The 17,874-nt window shown below is 46.6% G+C and overlaps 1 protein-coding gene and 1 long non-coding RNA gene across 3 annotated transcripts in view; one reads left to right on the forward strand and one right to left on the reverse strand.

The window, feature by feature from the left end:
- LOC141084775 (uncharacterized) overlaps window positions 1-1,370 on the reverse strand; it is a 63,688-nt gene extending 62,318 nt beyond the window's left edge. Inside the window, exon 1 of the long non-coding RNA XR_012231106.1 lies at window positions 1,269-1,370. This is a non-coding gene — a long non-coding RNA (uncharacterized lncRNA). The remainder of the gene's footprint in view (window positions 1-1,268) is intronic.
- PDZRN3 (PDZ domain containing ring finger 3) overlaps window positions 1-17,874 on the forward strand; it is a 244,774-nt gene that overhangs the window by 132,190 nt on the left and 94,710 nt on the right. The window lies entirely within an intron of this gene.

The following is a 17,874-nucleotide window of genomic DNA, read 5'->3' on the forward strand; positions in this document are numbered from 1 at the left end:
AACAGTAGTTCCATAAGCCTTCCACTTCCGGATGATGCTCCCAACAGTGGAGACAGGTAGGCCCAACTCCTTGGAAAGGGTTTTGTACCCCTTGCCAGCCTTGTGACCCTCCACGATCTTGTCTCTGATGGCCTTGGAATGCTCCTTTGTCTTTCCCATGTTGACCATGTATGAGTGCTGTTCACAAGTTTGGGGAGGGTCTTAAATAGTCAGAAAAGGCTGGAAAAAGAGATAATTAATCCAAACATGTGAAGCTCATTGTTCTTTGTGCCTGAAATACTTCTTAATACTTTAGGGGAACCAAACAGAATTCTGGTGGTTTGAGGGGTTGAATAATAAATGACCCTCTGAATAAACTTTTCACAATTTAAAAAAAAATTAAACAAAGAAATAACATTCTTTTTTGCTGCAGTGCATTTCACACTTCCAGGCTGATCTACAGTCCAAATGTCACAATGCCAAGTTAATTCCGAATGTGTAAACCTGCTAAATCTGCAGGGGGTTGAATACTACTTGTAGGCACTGTAGATCCAAAATTCTGTGCTAGTTTCTTCATATATCTTTATAGCGGTTCAATTTTAAAATTTCTGATACAAAACTCCAGATCCCCATACAACACACAGTTTAGCATGAAGTTCTAGCTACCAGCAGCCACCACTAGAGGGAGCTCTGGAGATTATTGCATACAGTGAAATAAAACCGCAATCAGTGAGCTCCCCCTAGTGGTGACTGCAAGAAGCCAGGAGTTTTGGATCTTTGTATCAGGATAATGGAAGTCTGACAGCAATAACTATACACTGAGCAATTACTAATAAAAATGGTCCCTACAGGAACAACCTGTCTTTCATTTTGGTGTCAGCAAATGTAATCGTTCACTGTAGAAGGTTTTCAAATCCTTTTTTTGTCTGATGCCTTAGCCAAGCCAGAAACCCATTTACAGACAGCTATTTTGGAGTAGTCGCCCCTTGATTAATGCAGAGGGTGGTTTGGCTGACTGATTGAGACACTCAATATAGTTTTGGGGAGGATTGTTTTTTCTTTATAGGGTTAATCCCACCTTCATAAATGGGTATTAATAGTTGGATAGAGCTCGTAAAAACAAGCAATTTTGCAATTTACTGCTAGTAAAAATTTTCAGCCGTTCTCGAGATATTAACACTTTTCTTTTGTTTACAGATTGTTGCCTTGGAGACCGACCACCACTGTTAGACAGCAGAACATATACGGCGCTTACACACGCTCTCTTTTTTTATTGATCTGGTACTCACTGTTCTTGTACAGGTCAGCATTGCTGGAGCGCACTGTTGCCTCGTTCTAATCCTGGCCAGCTTCAGCGCAGTGCTTACAAGGTAGACAGCAGCGGTGGTCGGTCTCCTAGACAACAAGAAAAGTGTTAATATCTCAAGAACGGTTAAGAATTTTAATAAGCAGTAAATGGCAAAAGTGCTTGATTTTACAAGAGCTATCAGATCGTATCCATCTACAAAGGTGAGAAAATAAACCCTTTTAATAGGAGACCAGCGATATCTGACTGGCAATGCTTTGTGGGAAAAGAATGGCGATAAGCGAAAGACAACTCTCTAGTGACACCCAGTGGAAGGAGCTAACCTGAAGCAGCCGTCTGTAGATGTGTCTGGCTTAGGTTAAGCCTAGTCATGATGTAAGACTTATTAAAGGGCCGGACCTTGACTTTTGGCTGACCGCATGTAAATGTATAGCTACTCGGTGATGGAATATATGCAGTGGGGGATACACTTGGACCGGCTATATAGGACTAGTCTCTGCTGTCCCGGGTTTATTAACCAGCGGAGAGACGCTGCACTATGTTGGAGAAGGCGTCACTTTCTCGAGTCTTTTAGTTATAAGGAATGAAGTGTTTTAAAATTCTCCGAACCCTTTTTCCTGGATCGGAGCGGACCAGGTGCTTCCTGCCTGTACAGGAGCGTGGCTGAGCTCATGGTCCACGCTTTGCTGCTAAAGTTTTAATAAGTTCCAAAAAGTTACGTAAAAGCGTCCGGACCCTCCCTGCGCGCGCCGCTGCTTCACATCTATGTCAATAAAGCTTAATGTACGTATGAAAAAAAAGTTTTGTAACTTTCTTAAAACTTTTTAGTGAATGAGAACATTCATTTTTACATCCCAAAACCAAACCCCACACAGATCTCATTCGGCACGCAGGGGGCTTACAGTCTTGGTCGTCTCTTTTTTGGCGCTGTATACCTGTTTCCCTCTGTGCGGTCGCTCTGCGACGCGACGCTCTAATGGGGGGTGTTACATCATTTAACCTATATGGCTGTGATTCTTGGCAGATGGGCCGGAGGTCTTAATTTAAATATGGCAGGCGTTCAATTCATCCCTAATCTAAGTCCTGTGTTTTTGTTTTAAGATATTAAATCCAGTTTACGTCATGGCGGATGGGAAGTATGATCATCATGTTGCCATCTGGTGGCCATTTATGGAAATGCTGACGGCTTTTTGATTATTGTTTCACGGACCCTTTACAGCGCAGAGTATTGTGAGCGCCCAATGTGCTGCGATATCGAACACTTTTAGAGATTTGGAAAATATGACATATAGATGCATTATATGAGCAAAAGTATGTCCCCTGTCCACATTATACCTACAAGGAGTTCTTCTGACTGCTCATTCTACAGCCATAGATATTAACATACAGTTGCCCCCTCTGCAGTTTTAACGGTTCCTGCACTTCTGGGAAGAATTTTTGCAAGATTTTGGAGCTCGTCTGGTGGGAATTTTTGCCCATTCATCCAGAAGATCATTTATTGGGTAGAGGCCAGGGTCATAATCTCCTCCAGAGTCCAGTGGTGGCGGCTTTACACCACTCAATCCGACGCTCGGCATTGTGCTTGGTGATGTACGGCTGCATGCAGCTGCTCGGCCATGAAGCTCCCAGCGGGGGCGCAGTGTTTGTGCGGATGTTATACGAGAGGTGATCTGCTCCTCAGCACTCGACCCTCCGCTCTGTAACGTTACGGGGTCTCCACTTCATGGCTTAGTTGCTCCACTTCTCAATAATATCACTCACAGGTGATGGGGGAAGATTCAGGAGGAAGAAATGTCATGGACGGACTTGTTACCCCGGTGTCCCCTATTACAGGACTGCGCTGGGATCGGTGAGTTCTGCACCACCGGCCATTCGGTCACATGGTAGTAAAGGCTGGCGGCATGTCGGGGGGCCGGGGTTATACACTGGGAGGCCTGAAGCTATACACCAGGGACAATAGGGCAGGATGTTATACACCGTGAGGCATTGAACCAAAATTCAATGATAAAGGCGTGAGTCCGTAATACATAAATTCTTATTATTGATGTACATTAATGCCACAGCCTTATCCCACCAAGGACAACACTGAATGTTCTCCCCGTGGGTTTCCTCCAGGTTCTCCGGTTTCCTCCCACACTCCAAAGACATACTGATAGGGAATCTAGATTTTGATTACCAGGGGGACGGTTATAATATATGTAAAGCGCTATGGAATTAATGGAACTATGGCACTATATAAGTGAGTGAAATAAATTAATTTACAAATGAAGGACACTTTCTCTTCTGGCCACAAGATGGCAGCGATGTGCTTCTGTAGATTGGTGCAGACTTATCAGCATGGGGGGGTCTTATGTCTTTCTGTATAAATTCCATTAAGATTTATTATATACTAGCTGAAGAGCCCGGCGCTGCCCGGGCATAGTAACTAACTGTGGATAGTTATAACAAATTATAATTATCCTCCATCCCATAGTCCTGTGCCCATATACCCAACATACCTATCCTCCATCCCATAGTCCCATGCCCATATACCCAACATACCTATCCTCCATCCCATAGTCCCGTGCCCATATACCCATCATACATATCCTCCATCCCATTGTCGAGTGCCCATATACCCATCACACATCCTTCATCTCATAGTCGAGTGCCCATATACCCATCACACATCCTCCATCCCATAGTTCCGTGCCCATATACCCATCACACATCCTCCATCCCATTGTCCCGTGCCCATATACCCATCACACATCCTCCATCCCATTGTCCCGTGCCCATATACCCATCACACATCCTCCATCCCATTGTCGAGTGCCCATATACCCATCACACATCCTCCATCCCATAGTCGAGTGCCCATATACCCATCACATATCCTCCATCCCATAGTCGAGTGCCCATATACCCATCACACATCCTCCATCCCATTGTCCCGTGCCCATATACCCATCACACATCCTCCATCCCATTGTCGAGTGCCCATATACCCATCACATATCCTCCATCCCATAGTCGAGTGCCCATATACCCATCACACATCCTCCATCCCATTGTCCCGTGCCCATATACCCATCATACATATTCGCCATCCCATAGTCGAGTGCCCATATATCCGTCATATCCGCCATCCCATAGTCCCGTGCCCATATACCCATCACACATCCTTCATCCCATTGTCGAGTGCCCATATACCCATCACACATCCTTCATCTCATAGTCGAGTGCCCATATACCCGTCACATATCCTCCATCCCATAGTCCCATGCCCATATACCCATCACACATCCTCCATCCCATAGTCAACCATTATGACATCATAATGAGGGGCGGCGCTTGCAACCTACGATGACATCGGCGTCGCCATGGCAACCATTATGACATCATAATGAGGGGCAGGGCTTGATGCACACACAGTTTTTCCCCATTATGTAGATAGGGGCAAAATTGTTTGGTGAATTGGAACGCGCGGGGTTAAAATTTCGCCTCACAACATAGCCTAGGACACTCTCGGGGTCCAGACGTGTGACTGTGCCAAATTTTGTGGCTGGTGCCTGGTGCCCTCCTGTGATCAGGGGATAAGCCGATGCCCGGTGCCCCCCTGTGATCAGAGGGTCTGTTGAGGCCCGGTGCCCTCCTGTGATCAGGGGTCTGCCGATGCCTGGTGCACTGCTGTGATCAGGGGGTCTGTCGATGCCTGGTGCCCTCCTGTGATCAGGGGGGTCTGTCGATGCCTGGTCCCCTCCTGTGATCGGGGGGGTCTGTCGATACCTGGTGCCCTCCTGTGATCGGGGGGTCTGCCGATGCCCGGTGCCCTCCTGTGATCAGGGGGTCTGCCGATGCCCGGTGCCCTCCTGTGATCAGGGGGTCTGCCGATGCCCGGTGCTCTCCTGTGATCAAGGGGTCTGCCGATGCCCGGTGCCCTCCTGTGATCAGGGGGTCTGCCGATGCCCGGTGCCCTCCTGTGATCAGGGGGTCTGTCGATGCCCGGTGCCCTCCTGTGATCAGGGGGTCTGTCGATGCCCGGTGCCATCCTGTGATCAGGGGGGTCTGCTGATGCCCGGTGCCATCCTGTGATCAGGGGGGTCTGCTGATGCCCGGTGCACTGCTGTGATCAGGGGGGTCTGCCGATGCCTGATGCACTGCTGTGATCAAGGGGGGTCTGCCGATGCCCGGTGCCCTCCTGTGATCAGGGGGTCTGCCAATGCCCGGTGCCCTCCTGTGATCAGGGGGTCTGTCGATGCCTGGTGCCCTCCTGTGATCAGGGGGTCTGTCGATGCCCGGTGCCATCCTGTGATCAGGGGGGTCTGCTGATGCCCGGTGCACTGCTGTGATCAGGGGGGTCTGCCGATGCCCGATGCACTGCTGTGATCAGGGGGGGTCTGCCGATGCCCGGTGCGCTCCTGTGATCAGGGGGTCTGCCAATGCCCGGTGCCCTCCTGTGATCAGGGGGTCTGCCGATGCCCGGTGCCCTCCTGTGATCAGGGGGTCTGCCGATGCCCGGTGCCCTCCTGTGATCAGGGGGTCTGCCGATGCCCGGTGCTCTCCTGTGATCAGGGGGTCTGCCGATGCCCGGTGCCCTCCTGTGATCAGGGGGTCTGTCGATGCCCGGTGCCCTCCTGTGATCAGGGGGGGTCTGCCGATGCCCGGTGCCCTCCTGTGATCAGGGGGTCTGCCGATGCCCGGTGCCCTCCTGTGATCAGGGGGTCTGCCGATGCCCGGTGCCCTCCTGTGATCAGGGGGTCTGTCGATGCCCGGTGCCCTCCTGTGATCAGGGGGTCTGTCGATGCCCGGTGCCATCCTGTGATCAGGGGGGTCTGCTGATGCCCGGTGCACTGCTGTGATCAGGGGTGTCTGCCGATGCCCGATGCACTGCTGTGATCAGGGGGGGTCTGCCGATGCCCGGTGCCCTCCTGTGATCAGGGGGTCTGCCAATGCCCGGTGCCCTCCTGTGATCAGGGGGTCTGTCGATGCCTGGTGCCCTCCTGTGATCAGGGGGTCTGTCGATGCCCGGTGCACTGCTGTGATCAGGGGGGGTCTGCCGATGCCCGGTGCGCTGCTGTGATCAGGGGGGTCTGCCGATGCCTGGTGCACTGCTGTGATCAGGGGGGTCTGCCGATGCCCGGTGCACTGCTGTGATCAGGGGGGGTCTGCCGAGGCCCGGTGCCCTCCTGTGATCGGGGGGTCTGTCGATGCCCGGTGCCCTCCTGTGATCGGGGGGTCTGTCGATGCCCAGTGCCCTCCTGTGATCGGGGGGGTCTGTCGATGCCCAGTGCCCTCCTGTGATCAGGGGGTCTGTCAATGCCCGGTGCCCTCCTGTGATCAGGGGGACTGTCGATGCCTGGTGCCCTCCTGTGATCAGGGGGACTGTCGATGCCTTCTGTGTCAGGGTGGGAACGCCTTTATTACTTTTGCAACCTCTGAAGTTACATCCAGGTGTACTACCATTAATCTGATAGTAATGACACATCCTAAATACAAATTGTAGGAAAACCAACGTTTTCAAGATCTCTGCTTCCTGTCTATGAATAAGGATATTCTTGTTTACACCAATACTTTTCATTTCTGTGGATTTGTTACAGTTGTATCCAGTCTACACAATCCTCTGTGAGTTCAAGGGTGATAAGCAAAAATGATAAAAGTTATCCCTTATTTATTGGGTAGGGGATAACTAGCTGATCCCTGGGGACCACAATCCCAGGAAAGGGAAAAGGACCCCCCCCCCCCCAGAAAACAGGTTTGCACTGCAGAGGTGGGCATGCTCGACCGCCTCTTCATTCATTGTTTGAGGCTGCTGGAGAAAGCAGAGCGCAGTGCTCGGCCACTTCTGGCAGTGACATAGACAAGGACTGGGGTGGAGGTCAAGCATGTCCACCTCTGCCCCATTCAAAATGGCCTCTGGAACCATGATCTTGGGGCTCCGGGGTCCCATTTTCAGAATTACTGAGGGTTCCAGTAGTCAGACCCCCATAAATCAGCATATTATTCCTACACAATATTAGATAATTTTCTTTTTGGGGAGAATCATCCAGGAGCACAAATCATTCTGGTTGTCCTGATATTTTGCAGATACAATGTATCAATCTTTTCAGCTCACAGGGGATTATTGTCTACACTGGTTGCAATTGTAACCAACCATCTGCTGTAAAAAGTATCGTCTGTCTAGGTTTTTAGCCTGCGCGTGTAAATGAGAATGTTCCCATTCAGTGAAAGTAAGCAGAGATATTGAATGAATGAATGAGGAAGTGAAGCACAAAGCGCATGAGAGTGTTGCGGACTTTCAGAAATAACCTCATTGCTTCCCTACGACTGAAGAACTTAACATCTTGGTTTGTTATTGTTTCTTGAAAATGGAGAATGAATGAAATCTAAAGTCTATTACAAAGTTGCAGAACTTTTCATTATTTGTGTTATAGAAAATGGGCCAGCAGGGGGCAGCGCAGTGATCATTTATTTCCTACAGGATATTAACATACAAATTAGCAAGTTATCAACACGAACCTCCGATCGGCATTTATCTCGCCCCCCCGAGCAAAAAACAAAAAAAACGTGAAATTGCTTGATAATATCACCGTGATCGGTTATTCCAGAGCGCGGCGTGACATCGCGGCCCGGACGGCGCAGTGTCTGCGGCCTGATAATCTCATTAGTCCCTGGGCTTGGGACACAGGTAGCAATTTACCTGGTGCAGTGAACTCATTAGACATGAGATGTGCGCCCCATGGGAAGGAATAATCCGATTTTCACCCTCTGCTGCACGGCTATACACAATCATTCGATTCATCTAATTAGAAGAGGGTTTTTTTGTGGATTTCCTTTCTAACAGAAGATTTTTTTTTTTTCTTTTCTGGAGACTCTGCCTGGAAATTCCTCACAAGAAAATCTAATATATATCTCTACCATTTAACTCAAAAATAGAAAAATTAGCAACTAATTATAATAAAATGTGAAAAAAATTGTTAGATAAATAAATTAAAACGGTTTTACATATATTGATGAATGGGCAGCATGATGGCTCAATGGTTAGGGCATGGTGGCTCAGTGGTAAGGACACGATGGATCACTGGTTAGGACGCAATGGCTCAATGGCGAGGACACAGTGGCTACTACACGGTGGCTCACTGGTTGGCACACGGTGGCTCAATGGTTGGCACATGGTGGCTTGGTGATTGGAACATGATGGCTCAGTGGTTAGCACACGGTGGCTCAATGGTTGGCACACGGTGGCTCAATGGTTGGCACATGGTGGCTCGGTGGTTGGTACACTATGGCTCAGTGGCTAGCACACAGTGGCTCCGCGGTTGGCACATGGTGGCTCAGTGGTTGGCACACAGTGGCTCCGCGGTTGGCACATGGTGGCTCAGTGGTTGGCACACAGTGGCTTCGCGGTTGGCACATGGTGGCTCAGTGGTTGGCACACAGTGGCTCCGCGGTTGGCACATGGTGGCTCAGTGGTTGGCACACAGTGGCTTGGTGATTGGAAAATGATGGCTCAGTGGTAAGCACACGGTGGCTCAGTGGTTAGCACTCGGTGGCTCAGTGGTTGGCACACGGTGGCTCACTGGTTGGCACACGGGGCCTCAGTGGTTGGCACACGGTGGCTCACTGGTTGGCACACGGGGACTCAGTGGCTGGCACACGGTGGCTCACTGGTTGGCACATGGTGGCTTACTGGTTGGCACACTGGGCCTCATTGGTTGGCACACGGTGGCTCACTGGTTGGCACACGATGGCTCAGTGGTTAGCACTGTTGCTTTGCAACACTGGTGGTCTGGGTTCAAATCCCACCAAGGACAACATCCACAGGGCGTTTCTATATTCTCCCCGTGTTTGCGTGGATTTCCTCCGGGGTCTCCGGTTTCCCCCCCACACTGCAAAGACAAACTGAATGAAATGTACACTGTGAGCCCCAATGGGGACAGCGATGATCACATTTGTACAGCGCTGTGGAATGAATGGCACTATATAAGATTACAAAGGATAAATCCATCCTTAGGCTAGGTCATCAATATCAGATTGTGGGGGTCTGAAACCTAGAACCATCACTGGTCAGGGATAGCTCCCTAGTGGCCATTCTTAGGTACTGCAGCTCAACTTCTGTGGAAGTGTATGGGAGCTGGCAGCAAGTTGGAGCCCCTCGAGACTGCTGTACCCATGGGAGGAACATCTTTGGAACCTGTTGCTAGGCTCGATGCAGCCCTTAATCTCTGATGTAACTGTTTCTCCCCCTTAGAAAGGGGAAAATTGATGAATGTCCACTTTAAGTTAAATGTGCCCTCTAGCGATAAAGTAATATTTTCTAAAGAGGGTCTCCTTTAATAGGGGCATCTGTTGGTTGCCCCCTGAAGAGACTAATGAGCTGCAAGAGCACCTGTGCTGGTTATGATGGGCAGTATCCTCAACTCGGAGCTCCTACAAATGTACAATTTCTTACGTAAAGCGATATGTTTCATATATTTCTGACATACCCACCAGGTGATCCAGTGGATTCTCCTTCTATCTGGAGAATGAATCCACAATGGGCACCGCCGTAAGTGGAGAGATGGTTGAAATTCCAATAGAAATCAATGGGAATTCTGACCACCTCTCCATTAACGGCAGCTCAGGGCCACATAGTTGAGATGAATGTGGGTCTGGTTTATGGGTTCGGCATCAGGCATGGACATACCATTAATGCAACTTTTGGAGTTGCACAGGGGCCTAAGGAGTAAGGGGACACACTCACATCTTCAAAGCAGGTGGAATTGTCTCTTACGATGAGCTGTTGGACTGCAATGGGCCCATATATTGTTCTTGGGCAAAGAGAGACCCTCTTCTGTCTGTGTCCTGATCAGCATCTACTATACAATTATGGCAATGTCATAAATGTACAAGCTCAGAATAAACTTTTGAAAGTAATGGCACTGTAGCTTTGAAACTTTTTATTAGATACTTCTAGCCTTGTTTTTCCACAAATACAACTCATAAATGATAGACATGGACCTTCCTGCTGTCACCACTAGAGGGAGCTCACTGCAGACAGATTTATACATCTACATATAAGCTGTAAATATTGCTATGCAGTGAGCTTCTCCTAGTGGTGACTTCAGGAAATTACTTTTTTGTGCACCGCCAGGCCTCCTCTGGCTATGGACCTCCATGAAGCGTCACAGTCTCTTGTAATAAAATATACGTCTGACCTCATCTGATTACTGCAAATACTGCATAGGGGTATTTTCCAAATCTTTAGGACCTATTCACCTATGTTTTAGGGTTAAGTTGCCATGGTTGAATCTCCTATGTACCTGAAATGCAAAATGTTCTCCATAAAACAAGCTGGTTTTCTTCCTATTTATCTGCCTTGGGAAAATGTCAGAACATTTAATTCCACAGATAACTTTTAATACATTTGCTGGTAATAAAAACAGAGTCATAAAACTTTTATTTTTGTTTGAGCATAATAGCGGAGAGAGAATAAACCTTTCCCTTAATGTAGACGCAATGTATGATGCTTTTATGGCCGCTCTACATCATGGCTAAATGACTTGTCAAGAGGCAAAGGTAAATTATACGGCAGCTGTAGCGGAGGCTTAGGTGACCGGTCCTGGGAGAGGCCCAGAATCCGGCCCTCTGAGGGCTCTCCTGTGTGTCTTTGGATGTTTCTTTTCTGATTATTTGAAAATATTAGTACATATAGGAACATCCAGTAGATGAATCATAAAGAGCACTCTATTGGCCATTAGAAAAGAAAGACAATATTCTAGTATCAAGAATCAGAGGCATTCTAATAGCAGTAGGCAACGGGGTATATATTAGGGCCATCCGTAAGAAGAGGGCACTCTACTAACATCAAAACATAAGAGTAGGCATTCTTGTAACCTTCACACCAAGAGAGCATTCTAGTAACCTCCATACAAGACACCGGCCACTCTACTAACCTCCATACAAGACACCGGGCACTCAACTAACCTCCATACAAGACACCGGGCACTCTAGTAACCTCCATACAAGACAACGGGCACTCTAGTAACCTCCATACAAGACACCGGGCACTCAACTAACCTCGGCACTCTAGTAACCTCCATACAAGACACCGGCCACTCTAGTAATCTCCATACAAGACACCGGCCACTCTAGTAACCTCCATACAAGACACCGGCCACTCTAGTAACCTCCATACAAGACACCGGCCACTCAACTAACCTCCATACAAGACACCGGCCACTCAACTAACCTCCATACAAGACACCGGGCACTGTAGTAACCTCCATATAAGACACCGGGCACTCTAGTAACTTCCATGCAAGACACTGGGCACTCTAGTAACCTCCATACAAGACACCGGGCACTCTAGTAACTTCCATACAAGACATTGGGCACTCTAGTAACCTCCATACAAGACACTGGGCACTTTAGTAACCTCCATACAAGACACTGGGCACTCTAGTAACTTCCATACAAGACATTGGGCACTCTAGTAACCTCCATACAAGACACTGGGCACTTTAGTAACCTCCATACAAGACACTGGGCACTCTAGTAACCTCCATACAAGACACTGGGCACTTTAGTAACCTCCATACAAGACACTGGGCACTCTAGTAACCTCCATACAAGACACTGGGCACTCTAGTAACCTCCATACAAGACACTGGGCATTCTAGTAACCTCCATACAAGACACTGGGCACTCTATTAACCTCCATACAAGACACTGGGCACTCTAGTAACCTCCATACAAGACACCGGGCACTCTAGTAACCTCCATACAAGACACTGGGCATTCTAATAACCTCCATACAAGACACCGGGCACTCTAGTAACTTCCATACAAGACACCGGGCACTCAAGTAACCTCCATACAAGACACTGGGCACGCTAGTAACCTCCATACAAGTTCTCTGTTAACCTCTACACAAAGCACAGAACACTCTACTAACCTCCATACAAAACACAAAGCACTCTAGTAACCTCCATACAAGATACAGAGCACTCTAATAACCTCTATACAAAACACACAGCACTCTAGTAACCTGCATACAAAACACAGCATTCTAATAACCTACACACAAGACAGCGCTTTCTAGTAACAAGTGCATTGCAGCAACCTTTGTATATAAAGAAAGCACTCTGTTAAGCTTTATGCAAAACAGAGCAGTACTCTAGTAACCTCTATACAAAACATAGCACTCTAGTAACCTCCACAAGACACAGAGCAATCTCATAACATATAAGTGCAATGCAGCAAACATTGCATATATAACGAGAGCACTCTGCTTTGTATGGAGGTTAGTAGAGTGCTCTCGTTATAATAACCTTACAGAAAATGAGCAATCTATTCAAAAAAGGAGAGTGTTTTCTGTATAGAGTGCATTCTACTCTCGAGGGCACTCTAGTAAACTAAATACAGAACACACGCAGTCTGGAAACTACATTTCAGAACAGGACATTGTAGCAAGCTCTACAAAGAAAACTATGCATTGTAGTTAACTACATTGGAAATATAGAGCACTCCGGTCACCATTATGCGAAAAAAAGAACTCTAGTAACCTTATTTCAAAAAGAGGCTCATTCCACCAATATATGCGCCAAAAAGTGTCATTTCTTTTTTTTTTTTTACACAAAGGACACAGTAACCTCAATATAAAACTGAGTGCACTCTTTCTTGTAAGTGACTTTTGTAACACTTCTCTTTAATGTAACATTGACTGGGAACATATACATCCTGGTCGTTAAAGCTTCTCCATAGAAGCCGATGTGTCGATGTAGTGAGTGTCCTATTGATTTTGCTGTACGTTGAGCAATGCATGAAGTGTTATTATAAAGGAGTTAGCAGCCGCGGTGATAGACACAGATGGGTCACACACTCTGTAAACGCAATTTTATTTTTACTGCTTATTATGGATCAATGTTTTCTGAAAGGTCCGGCTCAGTTTATGTACAAATCTGTTCCTTACCGTGCGCTTATCTGAGCAAAGTAAACCCACGAGATATCCGTAACCAGGAGTGATGCATAATATTCTATATATTTATATAGTGTGGTAGGCCGGTATATCATATACTGTGGATTCTATCTAGGATAGTATTCTATAATGTTATGCAGAATAGCACTGTCTCACCTCGATATTCTGCATATGAACCTGGAAGATCAGGATGAACAGTCTTTACAGTTCGTTATTTACACTTTTTTATCCTAGTAATCTAAATAAACTTTAAAGAGGTATTTTAATCTTGGCAATTTCCATAACATGGATGGAAAGAGAGAGATGGGGGGTGAGAGGGAAAGAGAGATGAATGAATGGAGAGAGACAGAGATAAATGGAGAACGATAGAGAGAGGGATGGATGGAGAAAGATAGAGAGAAGGATGGAGAGAAAGAGAGAGAAGGATGCAGAGAAAGAGAGAGAGGGATGGAGAGAAAGAGAGAGAGGGATGGAGAGAAAGACAGAGAAGGATGGAGAGAAAGAGAGAGAAGGATGGAGAGAAAGAGGGAGAGGGATGGAGAGAAAGAGAGAGAAGGATGGAGAGAAAGAGAGAGGGATGGAGAGAAAGAGAGAGAGGGATGGAGAGAAAGAGAAAGAAGGATGGAGAGAAAGAGAGAGAAGGATGGAGAGAAAGAGAGAGAAGGATGGAGAGAAAGAGAGAGAAGGATGGAGAGAAAGAGAGAGAAGGATGGAGAGAAAGAGGGAGAGGGATGGAGAGAAAGAGAGAGAAGGATGGAGAGAAAGAGAGAGAGGGATGGAGAGAAAGAGAGAGAGGGATGGAGAGAAAGAGAAAGAAGGATGGAGAGAAAGAGAGAGAAGGATGGAGAGAAAGAGAGAGAAGGATGGAGAGAAAGAGAGAGCGAGGGATGGAGAGAAAGAGAGAGCGAGGGATGGAGAGAAAGAGAGAGAGGGATGGAGAGAAAGAGAGAGAAGGATGGAGAGAAAGAGAGAGAAGGATGGAGAGAAAGATACAGAGAGGGATGGAGAAAGAGAGTGATGAATGGAGAAAGAGAGATGGATGGAGAAAGACAGAGAGAGGGATGGAGAAATATCTCCCCCCTTATCTCTTCTTCCCACAACTGCATACAAGACTTCTCCCGTGCTTCCCCCATACTCTGGAAATCTCTGTTGCAACACATCAGACTCTCACCATCAACGGAAACCTTCACGAAGAACCTGAAGACCCACCTGTTCCGACAAGCCTACAGCCTGCAATGATCCTCGGTCTACTGAACCACCGCACGACCTGCTCTACCCTCTCCTACTGTATCCTCACCCATCCCTGTAGACTGTGAGCCCTTGCGGGCAGGGTCCTCTCTCCTTATGTACTTGTGGGTCCCTTGTCTTACACATGTTTATTATACTTGTCTATATTTCCCCTTTTCACATGTAAAGCGCCATGGAATAAATGGCGCTATATAAATGCATTATAATAATAATAATAAACAGAGAGAGAGGGATGGAGAAAGAGAGAGAGAGGGATGGAGAGGTGTGGATGAATAGAGGGCAATGGATGGAGAGAGAGATGAGAGATGGATGGCGAGACAGGTACTTTATATACATAGATGAATAGATACAGGATAGATATGAGATAGATACATAATTTATACTTTACTTACACCACATTTTATTGTGTAGCCTTCACATGTTGGGACCACAGGTCGGGGCCCACGTTGCCCAAGGCTGGAGCTTGCCCCACTGCAGAGTGCACACTCTGTTCACCCAAAACAAGAGACAGCATCTTGCCCGCTAATGGCACCATTACCATACGACATAAAGAAGATTTAGTGGTGTCCACCTCAAGGCTGACAGGCCCTATTAAAAGCAGACGTGATAAAACCGCTTGCGTAGAAAATGCTGGTGTTCCCGATGCTGCAATGCTCAGTGGGACTGTAATGTACCAAAAAAAAAAAGCTGCCTTCAAGACATCACGGCCATATTAATACAGACAAGTCATTTTGGGAGTAGGGGGCAGATGGGCTTCTAAAAGTTAGTGCAATTTTCCGCTTTGCACCAATATCATTAAGAGACAAAGAGGACAATTTGTCAATGTCTCAGCTGCAGGAGAGAACTAGGAACATTCCCATCCATATAATCCGCGCTCAGCCGCTGTCTGTCCTTTCATGTCGCAGGGTTGTAGGGGGGCAGCGATATTTTCCGCAGATGCTGGGGAACGTTCCTTATATTGGCCTCATAATACCTGATTTATTTTTAATTATAAAAGCATTTGGATTTCATTATGTCAGATCTAATAACCTCTGTTCTACAAGTTCAGCACCTTTCATTTCCTTCTACCTCCTTACCGCAATTTTTGGATGAAATTTTCGTCTTTACCTTCTGTTATGTTTAACCCTATATTCGCTGTGCCTTAACACATTATCCAATGGCAATATTAATTTACCACTAAATATGGTTTTATAGTTTTGGTTAGTATCCCACAATTTTGGCCTTGGGCTCCCACAATATAGAATTAGACATGCCATTGTAATGAGCTACACAGATGGATCCTTAGCTCCCCGGGGTAGTTCCCTATGCAGGTTTAGTTATGTGAGAGTGGTAAAGATGACATAACTTTTAAATTCTAGATTATTAGCATTAAGCCCCACCCTTGCTTTGCCCAGGACCGCCCTTGAGGTGCCTAGAAAGGAAATTTTAATGCGAATTAAGAGCAAATCTCCATTCTTTTATGAGTTCAACTTGAATGACAGCAATAAAGTAAAAGCCCCCTTATACTTTAGATAGACGTCGGCCGTACCATCTCTTGACAACCCCCATACCTGCCGAGTGTTCCTGTTTTCTCAAGGCGAGAGCTGGTGCCAGATACCACTGGCAGCAGCTTGCTTCCATCCTTCTTTCCAACAACATCATCTGTTGGGTGACCCAGGAGGTCCACTCCTTGCACACATTAGACCGGTGGTCAATCCTGCCGATATCAGCAAGTTCGGACGACTCCGACTTCAGGCTAGTGTTTATGGGGAACCTAAATGCAAAGAATTGTGAAAACTGGGACTGTAGGCAGGTATGTAGTTGGTACTGTTAGGAAGATACATACATTTTCAGAAATGTCCAAAGTTTTCAGGAAATCTTCTGGTATATGCCAAAGGGAAAAATCATTGGCTTATGTGCCAAAAAAATGAAGACCACAAAGCCCTTGTTGGATGGGACCCATTTCAGATTTTTTCAAATTGTCTGAAGGAAACCAGGTTTTTTAGCACAATTTCCAGACAAGGGAAGTATAAATTTGTTCTGTGAACAGACACAGGATACTTTTCCATCTCATTGGAGTTTAAACTTTAGGAGGTGGCGATGGGGGTACCGGCTCTCTCTAGGCAATGCTCAATAGGAAAAACATACAAATTAGATGTCTCCCAGAGGAAAGAAACTGATCTGTCTAGTGACTTGTAGAAGACAATGTCCAACCTTTTAATGAGCCTTGCTTACATCACTATAGAGAAATTAACCAAGCCAGACACCCATCAGGGTACTTACCCTCATATATACAGGATAGAGTTTGGCTGCTGAAATGACAAGGCTTTGAAGGGTAAATATCCCAGAAAAAAATGACTGTAGATGGGTGCATGGTGTGGCTATAATTCCTGGTCATGTTGCAAGGTTTGGACGTAATAGGTGACACCTAGACAAGATGTTTCAGACATCTTCATTTTCAGAAAACCTATCACCTATTATCTTAGGAAACATCTGTTCATATATGTGATCTTTTACTTTGAAGACCACCTGGGCTATGGGGGAAATCCACAGTCATTGCCGTTCATGTACAGTGGGGAAAAAAAGTATTTAGTCAGTCAGCAATAGTGCAAGTTCCACCACTTAAAAAGATGAGAGGCGTCTGTAATTTACATCATAGGTAGACCTCAACTATGGGAGACAAACTGAGAAAAAAAAATCCAGAAAATCACATTGTCTGTTTTTTTTTCATTTTATTTGCATATTATGGTGGAAAATAAGTATTTGGTCAGAAACAAGCAATCAAGATTTCTGGCTCTCACAGACCTGTAACTACTTCTTTAAGAGTCTCCTCTTTCCTCCACTCATTACCTGTAGTAATGGCACCTGTTTAAACTTGTTATCAGTATAAAAAGACACCTGTGCACACCCTCAAACAGTCTGACTCCAAACTCCACTATGGTGAAGACCAAAGAGCTGTCAAAGGACACCAGAAACAAAATTGTAGCCCTGCACCAGGCTGGGAAGACTGAATCTGCAATAGCCAACCAGCTTGGAGTGAAGAAATCAACTGTGGGAGCAATAATTAGAAAATGGAAGACATACAAGACCACTGATAATCTCCCTCGATCTGGTGCTCCACGCAAAATCCCACCCCGTGGGGTCAGAATGATCACAAGAACGGTGAGCAAAAATCCCAGAACCACGCGGGGGGACCTAGTGAATGAACTGCAGAGAGCTGGGACCAATGTAACAAGGCCTACCATAAGTAACACACTACGCCACCATGGACTCAGATCCTGCAGTGCCAGACGTGTCCCACTGCTTAAGCCTGTACATGTCCGGGTCCGTCTGAAGTTTGCTAGAAAGCATTTGGATGATCCAGAGGAGTTTTGGGAGAATGTCCTATGGTCTGATGAAACCAAACTGGAACTGTTTGGTAGAA

Source organism: Dendrobates tinctorius, unplaced genomic scaffold (genome assembly GCF_039654945.1).
Source record: "Dendrobates tinctorius isolate UK_male_01 unplaced genomic scaffold, ASM3965494v1 ptg000027l, whole genome shotgun sequence".
Taxonomy (NCBI): domain Eukaryota; kingdom Metazoa; phylum Chordata; class Amphibia; order Anura; family Dendrobatidae; genus Dendrobates; species Dendrobates tinctorius.